The 12,580-nt window shown below is 37.9% G+C and overlaps 1 protein-coding gene across 1 annotated transcript in view; it reads right to left on the bottom strand.

The window, feature by feature from the left end:
* SH3YL1 (SH3 and SYLF domain containing 1) overlaps positions 1-12,580 on the bottom strand; it is a gene marked incomplete at its 5' end in the record, with an annotated part of 38,883 nt that overhangs the window by 14,178 nt on the left and 12,125 nt on the right. The gene's annotated exons all lie outside the window — the stretch shown is intronic.

Raw genomic sequence — 12,580 nt, 5'->3', positions numbered from 1 at the left:
TTATCTATTACTTCAGCTAGGTAATTTGTCCAGGTTTCCGGTGTTACAAAGCCCTCCAGTTGATTTCTGGAATAACTTAATAACTACGTTTTCCATTAACAAAGAAACGGTGGCTGAAAAAAGCTATTCCATGTTTAATACTTGTTGTTAAAGACAGTACAAAGCAAAGTTAGCCACAGATGTTCCGTACCAGGTATACTACCCTCAGTTTTGCTCCAGAGCCTCAACAGATAAGAAAATCATCATCATCTGAAAATCTGAATGCATGGAATGGAGGTATTATACACATTTTTATAATAGACTCATAAAAGCCAGGAAAAGGCTCAAGTATTTATGACCTCTTTCACATAAGCTGGAAATGGACCATTTCAAAGCAGCTTCCATGTCACCAATTTGTGTCATTGCTGAACGATGTCACATCTAGCAAAGAAAGCCAGTGGTTTCATTGGTGGTTGAAACAGACCTGCCTATATTTAAAGTTTAAGTTACTGTGCAAATTAAGCTCATTCAGTAAGAAACACATTTCACTGTTTTTGAGTTTCTGGCCTACTAGGGAACATGCTGGCTCATCATCTTCATCTGCTGATGGAATGCTTTCTATCTTTGTTTCAGCACACTCAGCTTTTGCATTAAAGAAGTGCCATTTTTGTCAAGCATCTGTGGATGTATTTGGTATTTAGGATATAAAAAACCCACCTCCTGGTTGCAAGAGTCAATTCCATAACAGTACTTTTGCTGACTACTTTTTGGAATTTTCTGCCTTTTCAAAAAACATTTAAATTTTCATTCAAACTGAAATGGTCAGATAAACTATATCAACGTCGAGGGCTTTATTATGTTCAAGACTACATTAATGCAAATAATGCCCGTGTTGATATCATACTGCAAAGGCTGAGCTGCAACACTAAGCATAACCTTCATATTCTGAAAAGTACAGTACAGTAACGAGAACTGAGCACTATTTTATTCAGGTCAAACTGACAATTTAGGAACGATTTGCGGATCTTTTATTATGTTGACAAGCTTCTCCATGTTTCCCCTACACATACTGAGTTAACAACTCAACCTGAATACATTGTCTCTGTATTTTGCTGCACAAATCTCTCTATTGCCAGATTCAAAAGTTATGCTAATGTGTTATTGGTGCATGAGCTAGTTCACTTGATGTAAGTCTTAGCTTTTACCCCAGTCTGGGAAACAACCTACAGTCTCCAAAAAAAAAAAAAAAAAAGCAGCAGTAAACCAGACTTAATTCTATAGTTTCTACCAGTTTCTTGTGAAATGTTTTGTGAAATACCAATTGAAAATTTTTTTCAGCCTTTAATGGAGAAAACTTCTCCGCACTTGTTAGAAAAAATGGTTAAAAATAATAAAATTATATGAGACAAAGAGGTATCTCATAGAGAAACATACAAAATAATATTATTGTACAAGGCTTATTTGAAGTGCTGTTGACAATCCTCATCATCAATATTTAAAACTGGACAAGGAGCAGGATGACCAGGAACAGAAAGCCTGTTTTCAAGGGGAAATGAAAATGAGCTTCACAGAATAAAACTCAGATGAAAGAGGTTACTACTACAAAGGAATAAGACAGAAAGGTATTTCAGCTAAAGAACAGGAAAGCATAAGACAAAACTGACTTAATCTTGCTGAGAATAAATTTAGATGGAAAGCAGAAATAAATATCAAGTCATTAAAAGAGAAAGATTCAGAAACTGCTTTCTGTAAAAAAAGCTGGTGAGTATCTCCTAACTATTTTAATACAAAGTCTACCACTTTCATGATAATATATTTAGATTATGTGAACACCTGCAATATATAGAAATCTCTTGTTAACTGTAGTTGGGTTAAGGGGCTCAGGGGCTGTTGAAATCTAATCTAGGATTTATTCTTGGCACAATTACTTATTCTCATCCCTGTTATGTTACTCTACCACAAGTTCAGCCATTATTAGCTCTGCCTGTACCACAGGCTCCATCAGCTTATAACTTCAAAAAGTATTGAAGAGATGTTCCCTTCCTCTGCCAAATGGTGACCCAAGCAATTTTATTTCCACTTAGAGTATCCCATGGCACAATCCTGTATTATTTGATCACAGTGTAAACTGGTAGGACAAAGGCAGATACCCCTACTTCATCACAGAACAACTTCAGCAAGAGCTAGAAACAGCACAGACCCATGAACTAGAGCCTAAACTGATCAGTGCAAACTCTGCAACTTGCAACATCCACCCTCATGAGGATGAAGCATCTTGAACGGCCACCATCACCCAACCTGTGTTCACATTATGCTTCCCAGCCAGCCTTCGCTGAATACTCATTACATCAGCCTGGTCAAAAAGTACACAGTTACGATAAAGTTCATGAAATGAAACAGCAAACAGTCCTGCAATTTTCAGTTAAAATTTAAGAATGGTATTGACAGTATTCTTCATACTCCTATGAACATGACATAATGCTACCTATGCTTTTAGGTCAAGTGAAATACTGGATGTGTAGATGCTCCTTCAAAAGAAAAAGCTTACAGTAACTACATTTGTGAAAAAAATATCCCTTAGTTCAAGTATGAAGAAACTCTGGCTTGCAGATGGGATTCAGCCACTAACTCTGATTCGTCCAATGTGCAAGAAACATGAAAGCAGATTTTTTTTTTACCCCCAACAGTAGCTACAAACTTTCTCTGCTGCCCAATACCCAGCTGTACCACTAATCTCAAATTCTTCCTCATCCTTCTGTAGTAGTTGACAAATAGCAGAACTGGTGGAAGGAGTAGGGAAGAGACAGTCTGAACCTTGTGGCAGGGACCAATACATGAAATTGTGTACCAGAGTAAGTTTTTCCCTTTCATTTTCTTTACAGATGAGTTTTCTAATTTCTTATTTCTTTTAATCTTCTTTTGACACCTTCCTTGCTAAATAGCAAAGGATCTGCTAAGAACACAAACATGCACCACTCAGAGGAAAGGGGGAAGAGGAGTGCAAGTCTCACAGTGTATGAACAAATTAACAAGACCTACTCTTGTGGAAAGGAAATGAGAAGTCGTTTCCAGTTCAGCTTCTTAAAGAAACAAACAACTGGAAAAAGAGTGTGTGAAGGTTGCCTAATATGGCAATAAAATTGTTAATGAGAAAGAGAAACCCAATGGAAAATACCCAGAGAAGCCTCAATGAAATCCTTGCCAGACCTTCCCATGAACAGGTGGGAAGTTTCTTGAAACCATATCTTTTTGTAAAAGTGAGAAATATTATTACACCATTTCTAGAAAGGTTGTTATACTAATTTAGTTTATATTAATGTTTGTCTTATTGATTTATTTTTGCGAAGCCTCCTATTTCTTATTCAGGAACTGCCAGTTTTTCCACAAAATGTGAATGACCTTCTTGGTTCAACGAGCAATATCCAGCTGGCTGATCTGCACGATGTAACGCCGAACTAGCACAGCCAAGGTAGATGCAGGATCCCAGGTCCCTCCATGCCAGAGAACACATCACTTTTTGGGGAACCACGGCACTTAATTTTACTGCTCATGGAAAAATATATTTAAAGTGGTTGTTCCATCAGGGCAAAAACTAATGAATTCCCAAAGAAAGGAAAGTATTATCAGTCTTCCCTTAGCACTTAGTATAAAGTGGATGTTCAGTATCCTTCCAGGAACAGATATGCAGTATTTCTTCCCATCTCCTTCCTGGCTCTCACCAGAGATAAAGGTAGCATTGGGGACTATGTGGAAGACAGGATGTTCTCAAACATGCAGTTTTCAGATGCAGTGAAGTTTCTTGTCCCTGCTATCAAGATGGATCTGTAAAGCGTCACCCTACCATTACCGTAAAACGACCTCCATTTCTTGGATCAGTGTTAGCTTTCATCTCAAGTCAATCAAGCACAGGGCATTTTTTCACAGTCTGGATAGAAATCATGTATATCTAGCACTTCCTTGAGGTACTTAAAAGTCCTGTTTGGCTTCTATTAGTATTAATGAAGCAGAAGCTCCCATACTCCCAAAGGCTTTTCTAGATAAATAGATAGAAAAGCAATTTAAACTTACCTTTGTCCTACTATTTGAACAACACAGAAAGAAAATACTATCTAATGCAGTACACAGTTTTGAGACAACTTTTAAAGCATATATTTTGTCAATATGCTAAAACATTAAGCTCCATACTTTTCAAAGGTCTCAGACAAAAGACTTTAACCTATACCATTTAGCATTTGTATGTTCACATGAAAAATTTCACATTTTAACTGCTGTGAATCAGAATTATCACCTTAGTGGTGCTTTACACTTAAAAAATAAGTGTAGATCACACTGAGATTTTCCTATGATTTAGGTCCAATTTCCTCATTTTTATTCCAAGCCATTAAAAAATGGCAAGAAAAAAATATTGTTCCCCATGCCAGTATATCTGGTTCAGATTTCGCATAACAGCTCTCTGCCAATGCAGGCACACATCAGAAAGACCCCAATTTCATCCCAGCACGTCTGACCTCAATCTCTCTGTGCCTTGTATTTTGAGTTAGCTGATTATACATGGTAAGTCATTTGTTTCAGTATGACCAGTAAAGTCCTGCATGCTACATATTTTCCTCTCAGCTTGCCACAACATAAGCCATAAGCAGCTTGATTATCTGACTTACTACATTCACAATAGTAATAGTACGATCCTAGTAAAAGTGAATCAGGGATAGTCTCAAAATAGTCTCAAAAATAATTTCCTGGGATTTCCTGGGTTTGGTTAGTATTAAGAAAGAGCTTATAATAGCAAGAAAATTAATACTGTGGGGGACCACCAGATGGATGTTTTATTCTTCCGGTAACTAAATATAAACATGTCACAAGCCTTGCCACGAAAAACACAAAAATAGACCAAGCTTAGCTAAAACTCTTAAAAACAAACAACCCAAAATGTACTTTAGTTACTTTTCAAGCGGCCAACTTCTTCATGTTTACTAAATTAGTAGACAGTGTTATGAAGGATTATGACAGATATATCATATATCTCACTTTGTAAAAGTTTTCTAAAACAAATATCTATTAGTCACACTGAGCTGTCTTACTGATTTTACAGTTCATAATCTGCTAGAGTTGCTCCTCAAATTATAGTGTAGAAGAAACAGATTACTGCACAGCTTGATGAGGGTTCTTGCTTACAATGTGAAGTAGTTCTACTTGATCCTACAGCAAATCTCTGCCTTTCTTGGAAAAGGAGCAATTCATGATCTGAAGAATGAAAAGTGGCTTTTTTTCAGTTCGAAATACCCAGCACACATCCACAGCACCTAAAGGAATATCTAATCGTCTTCAGACAGAAATAAGCAGAAATTGCAATACTGACAATATCCTAGAAAGACAGACTTTAAGCATATGGTTTCTGACAACAAAGGAAAAGCAAAAATTCAGGTATTACACTGGGAAAAAGTTAGCCTTAGACCACAGAGATATCTGAATTTTACTGGCTCCAAAACTGATGATTACTATTGTTGTGTCTAGTCTTAATTACAATAAAAATGCCCAAGTCAAAAGTTGCTCATCAAGAGCAAGTTTGGGCACACTTACATTTCTCTCGTAGTGCAGTTGTCAGAATTTTTCTGTCAGTGGGTATTTCCAAATGTGGAACTGCATGGCTGATATAAATAGCTGTATGTTAGACTTCCAGTTAAATTTGAGTTGTTCCAAAATAGTACTAGTTCTGCTAAAACTAAGTTAAGAGAAGCATATCAGAAAAATAAAGTGATTGCTTCATACACATTTAGCAAAGCAAGCCTGTTTTAAAGTTGCAAGCACATACAGTGGTGCTTTCATTCAGCAGCTCTAACTAAAAATTCCATTGTTTCACCACAGTGCGTTTAAACAAGCTCAGTAGTACATGTAATTAGAGGTACTAATTAATGCAGTGACAGCTAGAATGGTGTCCAGGTTCCAGGTTGTATTTTGTCTTTTCCCTGAGTTTGATCAATATTATCCTAAAGGGTAGTAGCTCTAAAAATAACAAGGTCATAAGTCAGATGGAAACTGAACAGCAGAACAAGTATTCAAGTACAATAAGTGAAATAGGAGGTGAAGTCACAAGTAAAAATTATGCTGTCACGCTCAAAGAACTGCAGAACAGATTTATTTTTTTTTTTTAAAGTTTTTTTCCTCAGAAGCAGTGTGTGAATTCTTAGTCCATATAACTGTGTTGGCTTAGTCAACACTGACATTTTTAACTGGCCACAAAAAAAACCTCATAATGTACCAAGAAAAAGAAATTCACACACAGACCCTCAAGTTTCCTTGCCAAAATACATTTCAGGATGTATGAAAATCTGTCTTGGAATTCTTCAGAGCAAATAGATTTTCATAGATCTACTGAACCATCTGGCATTCATAGATTACCGAAAGAAACACTGAGATCATCTCTGAAATTATAGAAAATTGGGCCAGACCCGATTCCTGGAGAACCGTAACTATGAAAAGCAGCATCTCTGAGAGGGATTTAGTTAACACAAACTGAGTTCACCACAACCTCACGGTACCACCTAACCAAAAAGGGCTGATATTGTCTCAACTGTTTTATCATAGAGTAGCAAATATGTAAGAAGGTTAAAATAAATAAATGAATAAATAAATAATTAAAAAAGGTAAGGACTCGAGTTTAGACCAAATTCGTTACAGCTTTTAGGAGTCCAAATCTTACTGATCTCAGTGAGCTCACATCTCAGAATTTTCTATTTGTAGCACTACTTAAAATTTTGAGAGGAAAGAGAAAATGACTTCTGACAAAGAGCACATCAATCTGTTTACCAATCAAAAGAAAGATCAAGGAAGATCAAAAGGTGATTTGATTACAGCACAAGTGTCTCAAAGGGAAGAAGAGGGGAACAAAAAAACCCTCTGGGTAGGAAAGGGCTCTTTAATATAGTGAAGAAAGCCACAACAAACATCATTGTCTAAAAGCTGCAAATTCATATGGGAAGGTATAAATTTTTAATAATGAGGCTGACAAATCACTCAAAGCATCATTGAAGGAAAGAGGGGTTTTTTTAGCTTCTTAAAAGCCATGACAAATTTCTCATCTGCCTCTGTGTCTTCATGAGTAGGCTCAATATAGCACTTCTTTCAGTATGTAAGAATACAAATATATGCATAATGGGGCACTAACGATCTGTTAATATTTTCGTATTATTTTCAAAATGAAAAGTTTCTGCTAAAAAACATTGTGGTTTTTTTTTTTTTAATTTTACCGTAATCAAGTTTGGGTGTGATGATTTTATGCACAATATTCTGAAGAGTTCAATGTCTGCAGATAGATAATTTATTCAGTTCAAAAATCAAAAGAAGAGGGCACACATTTTCCCTGAGATAAAGTTAAATTTAAAAATATTTAGTTCAAGTACTTGTGGAAGGTAAGGAAGCCAATGTTTCTGAGAGAAATCTAAAAAAAACCCACCTTGAATGCTTAGGCTTTACAAGCACAAGTTCTTTGAAGTTTCTTAAGCAAATCATATGACTGCTTAAAAGATGCAACCACTACCATTACTTTCTCCAAATTTTGACAAAATACTTACACTGTTATAAAAAGAACTGCTTTTGTGTTTACGATGACCATTTTGTCTTACAGTGCTGCAGTCATAGACCCACCCTCTTGTTCATAAACTGAAAGGGAACATATTACTGAGCAGAGGCAGAATGAAACACTAAGCAAGTATGCATTTTTGAGGCCAGAGAACTCAAGCCCACAATGATTTTTGATAATTGTGAATTAATAGTGAAAGAACAGTGTTTGGAAGGAAAAGGTTTTTTGCATTTTCATCCCCATTGCTGCCTCAAGTCTATTTCCTGATTGTTTCAGTATCTTGGCAATTTTAAGTGATTCTTTTCCAAACATGTGAACCAGTCCTTTTCCAATTAGCTGAACTGACTTCTGATTCTGAACAAATTGTCTGTTAATGATTCAGTTCTCACCAACATTCACTTTAACCCAGCTCCTGCTTTTACTAGCAGATCGCTACTCCTGCTGCTACCAGTTCAGTTGGGAAACCACATCACTACAATGTTTTCAGAATTGTATAGTATTCAGCAAACTGTTAGGAGGACAGACAGGTAAGTCAAGTAACCATTTATCTACATTTTTGGTTACTTGCTGCTTCATGGTAGAACCCCAAGCAGAAATAACTAGAAGTCATAATACTAATGAAAAACTAATATCTAGGATTATCTAATCTAGTGCGACAAACTATCAACCTAGCGCATCCAAAAAAATTGTCCTAATAAAATAAACTTCTCCTGAGTCTACAATGCCCAAGCAGTCCACTAAAGAACTACAGGTCATTTATATTACAGATGTGGTACACAACTCTGCAGAAACCTTCTATCCAGATAAAGTAATGCCAGAGCACAGTAGTAAAGCTTGGAAGGACCAGTCAGCCCTTTCATTAGATTGTACAACAGAGGGGACAAGTAGAAAAATGAAGCTGCAAATCCCTAATTCTAGTAAGGGAGGAGGCATGAACTTTCATACTCATAAGCAAATGTAATTTCTTTATCTGAACAGTCTCCAGAAAAATCTCTGCTACTGTAGAAACTTCATACTTCACTGAGTCACAATAACTGTATCAGCTATTAAGTATTTTTTCCAGAATTGTAAAAGGTCTCTGGAAATTATTATTTTTTTTAATAAAATTTGTTGTATTTCCATGTTTCTGGAATAATTTTAAAGCATTATTGAACCTCATTTTACAACTAAATGCATTACCTTAAGTATTATTCAGTTACATGAAAATAATCTACTTGCATCTGAGTTCAAGTATCACATTATCAGTTTAGAAAAACATGTTTTTCATTTAACATTCTTCTTGCATTTGAAATAGATTATATTACATTACCTATCTAGATAATTCAGGTTCACATAAAATAATTAAAAATGTTTCATCCACAAGTCTAGCTCTTCTTCAATCTAATGAGAAAAATTAAGGTTTCAACCTTTCTACTACTTTTGTAACTGTTGCAAAACCAAAGCCTGATAACACAATGCCAACCTCCCCGGTCCCCGCCCAAAAGCAAGTCCTTACTACTGGCAACCCAGACAAGCTTGTGCTCAACATCAAAACCTACCCCTGCACTAGCCATTATACCTAAAATGTAGCTTCCTAAAGATTAGTTTCATGCACTTTTCTATTAGTCATCTAATTTTTTTTTCAAACTAGAAAGATGGAAAAAATGTTGAGTCTTTTTTTCAGATCACTGTAGAACATCTATTGCAGCAACTAATCCTGCAAGAAAAATTGGCTAGTATGAGCTACAGCTGCTAGGCAGCTCTGTTGAAATCATCTGGCCTATAAACAGGCAGGGAGAGATTATTGACAGGAGGTATGGCCTTAAGGCTCCTTCTGTTCCATCACCCAGCATTAATACACCCTTTGTACTGATGTGAAAGGGACTGCCAACTCTTTTCCAGCCTCCCACCACCATGCACGTAGGCTACGGTATTGAGACACTCAGGTGAACTGACTTCAGCCTTGATTTTTGCCTGTGATAAGAACAATTCTTTAGCCCTTAGAAACATATAGTACTGCTGTGGATTCAGATAGCATTTGAACTGTTACCTATGGAAATACTATTTGCAATAAAAAGCAAAATATACCATGCCCAGCTTCTAAAGTAAACGAAAACTACCATGAGACAACATTTCTTGCAGATAGTGTCATTTACACAAGATCCTACTACCTCTTGTACTCCTCAAAGATAAGCTTCTGTATTTCTAGAAATTGTTAGGAATCCTCAGGACTAGACTGATTGAGTCTACATTTTGATTTCAAAGAATCTTCAAAGCCATCAACAGATGGCTCTGGAAGGTTTTACCTTGTCACTTACACCTGAATGGAAGAACACTCCCTTTAATACAGTAAAGGTGTGCAAGTTTTTTCTATTGCTTTAGAAACCTCTTCTCGGTTGGTCAGGGTTTTTTTAAGACTGGGAAAGTTTAGTTTTAATGGCCAGAAGACCAATTTTTCTTTCTTTTTTGCATGACAGCTACTGAGTACAGATCACTGGAGTCATCATTCTTTTCCTGGTAAAGATCCTACAGCACAAGAGCAAATTTTGATTCTCAGAAAGTCTCTGATCTGCAGAAGTCCCATCAACAGCTCAGCTTAAGATCCTCCTATGTTAGTCCCCTCAACAGACACACATCAACAGCATGCATTGAGAGAAGATATGGAGGGGAATGTAAAGACGATGACACATATAATTTGTCTTAATTTTTAGTGAAAATATTTAATTACATGAAACAAGAAATGAAAAATACGATTTTGGCCTTCAGACAACAGAGTTTAAATCCTGTGTTAAATCACAGTACTCTGCCTGAAATAGACTTTTCACTGTGATCTATTATCAAGCTTGATTTTAGCTCCATTTTCAAAAGTGAAAAAGAGATCCTTTGTTTTATTTTACTTTCAAGTGGTGCATGCCACATGTGAACATGTGCGTACATATTCACGTATATATAAACATATACATATATGTAATATGGAATGCCTTGGTCTTAGTTTTGATCCTAGCAGAGACCACTAAAACATTTATTTATGAAATGGACAATATTTTTAATGGGAGAAATGATTTATTTCACTGACTTTGAAACAGCTAACAGTCTTTTACCTGTGAAAGATGAGACTCCTGGTGGGAGGGAACACTATAGCAGCCAAACAAACATCACAGAGTCACAGAATGGTTGGGGTTGGAAGGGACCTCTGGAGATCATCTGGTCCAACCCCTCTTGCTGAAGCAAGTTGTACAGGATCGCATCCAGGCGGGTTTTGAATATCTCCAGAGAAGGAGACTCCACAACCTCTCTGGGCAGCCTGTGCCAGGGCTGTCACCTTCAAAGTACAGAAGTTCTTCCTCATGTTCAGATAGAACTTCCTGAGTTTCAGTTTGTGCCCATTGCCCCTTAACCTGTCGCTGGGCACCACTTGAAAGAGTCTGGCCCCATCCTGTTGACACCCACGCTTAAGGTATTTATAAGCATTGCTGAGATCCCCTCTCAGTCTTCTCTTCTCCAGGCTGAACAGACCCAGTTCCCTCAGCCTTTCCTCATCAGGGAGATGCTCCAGTCCCCTCATCATCTCCATTGCCCTCCACTGGACTCTCTCCAATAGTCCCTTGTCTTTCTTGAACTGGGCAGCCCAGAACTGGACACAGCACTCCAGATGCGGCCTCACCAGGGCAGAGCAGAGAGGGAGGAGAACCTTCCTCGACCCGATGGCCACACTCCTCCTCATGCATCCCATGCTACCATTGGCCTTCTTGGCCATGAGGGCACATTGCTGGCTCAGGGGCAACTTGTCTGCCAGCACTTCCAGGTCCTCCTACGCTGGGTTGCTCTCCGGCAGGTTTACCCCAGCCTGTACTGATGTGTGGGGTTATTCCTCCCCAGGTGCAGGACCCTACACATCAGGTTCCTCTCTGCCCAACTCTCCAGCCCGTCCAGGTCTCGCTGAATGGCAGCGCAGCCTTCTGGTGTATTAGCCACCCCTCCCAGTTTTGTACCATCAGCAAACTTGCTGAGCGTACACTCTGTCCCTTCATCCAGGTCCTTGATGAAGAAGTTGAACAAGGCTAGACTCAGAACTGACCCCTGGAAAACACCACCAGCTACAGGCCTCCAATTAAGAGTCTGCACCGCTGGTCACAACCCTCTGAGCATTGCCATTCAGCCAGTTCTCCGTCCACCTCACTGTTTACTCATCAAGCCCCCACTTCCTGAGCTTACCTATGAAGATGTTCTGGGAGACAGTGTCAAAAGCCTTGCTGAACACAAGGTAGACAACATTCACTGCTCTCCCCTCAACTACCCAGCCATCGTAGAAGGTTATCAGATTGGTCAAGCATGATTTCCCCTTGGTGAATCCGTGTTGCCTATTCCTGATAACCTTCTTGTCCTCCACCTGCTTAGAGGTGACATCCAGAATGAGCTGTTCCATCACCTTTCCAGGGATGGAGGGGAGGCTGACTGGCCTGTAATTTCCTGGGTCCTCCTTCTTGCCCATAACCATTTTTATAATAATTTTTTTTCCTAACAGATCACAAGTTTCCAGATGATGGGCCCCATGGTTCAAGAGTTACAGTGCAAATACTACAGAGTAAGATTCTCCCGTTAGAGCTGAAACCACTTTATACTTAAGAGAATCAAAATAGAACAACGAACAAGTAGTATAATGCAGAGTTACCTCAACTCAATACAAAAACTCAAGGAGTATAACCACAGTGGAAATCTGTGTTTATGCCAGCATAATCAGATATGACCTGTGGAAGCACTTTTTAATTAAAATAGGAGTTACAGTACGTTGCATAAGGACATGGAAACAAGCTTGTTATATCAGCTTTCTTTTTCACTTCAATTAGGTGATAATGTAAAACAGTTTTACTACTTTCAGTGCATTTTTCAAGCTCACTGAATAAAGCAGAAGAACTTTTCCTGTTCAGAAAAGGAACGTCATTGTTGGAATGTAAAGCCAAGGAATAAGATTCACATTTATGGAATATTTTCAGAAGAGCATACAAGACATGAATCTCATTTTAACACATGGACAATAAAGAAAAA

Source organism: Cariama cristata, unplaced genomic scaffold (genome assembly GCF_000690535.1).
Source record: "Cariama cristata isolate BGI_N322 unplaced genomic scaffold, ASM69053v1 scaffold14, whole genome shotgun sequence".
Classification (NCBI taxonomy): Eukaryota; Metazoa; Chordata; class Aves; order Cariamiformes; family Cariamidae; genus Cariama; species Cariama cristata.
Note: the sequence above shows the minus strand (reverse complement) of the source record. Positions and strands in the feature narration are given on the sequence as shown.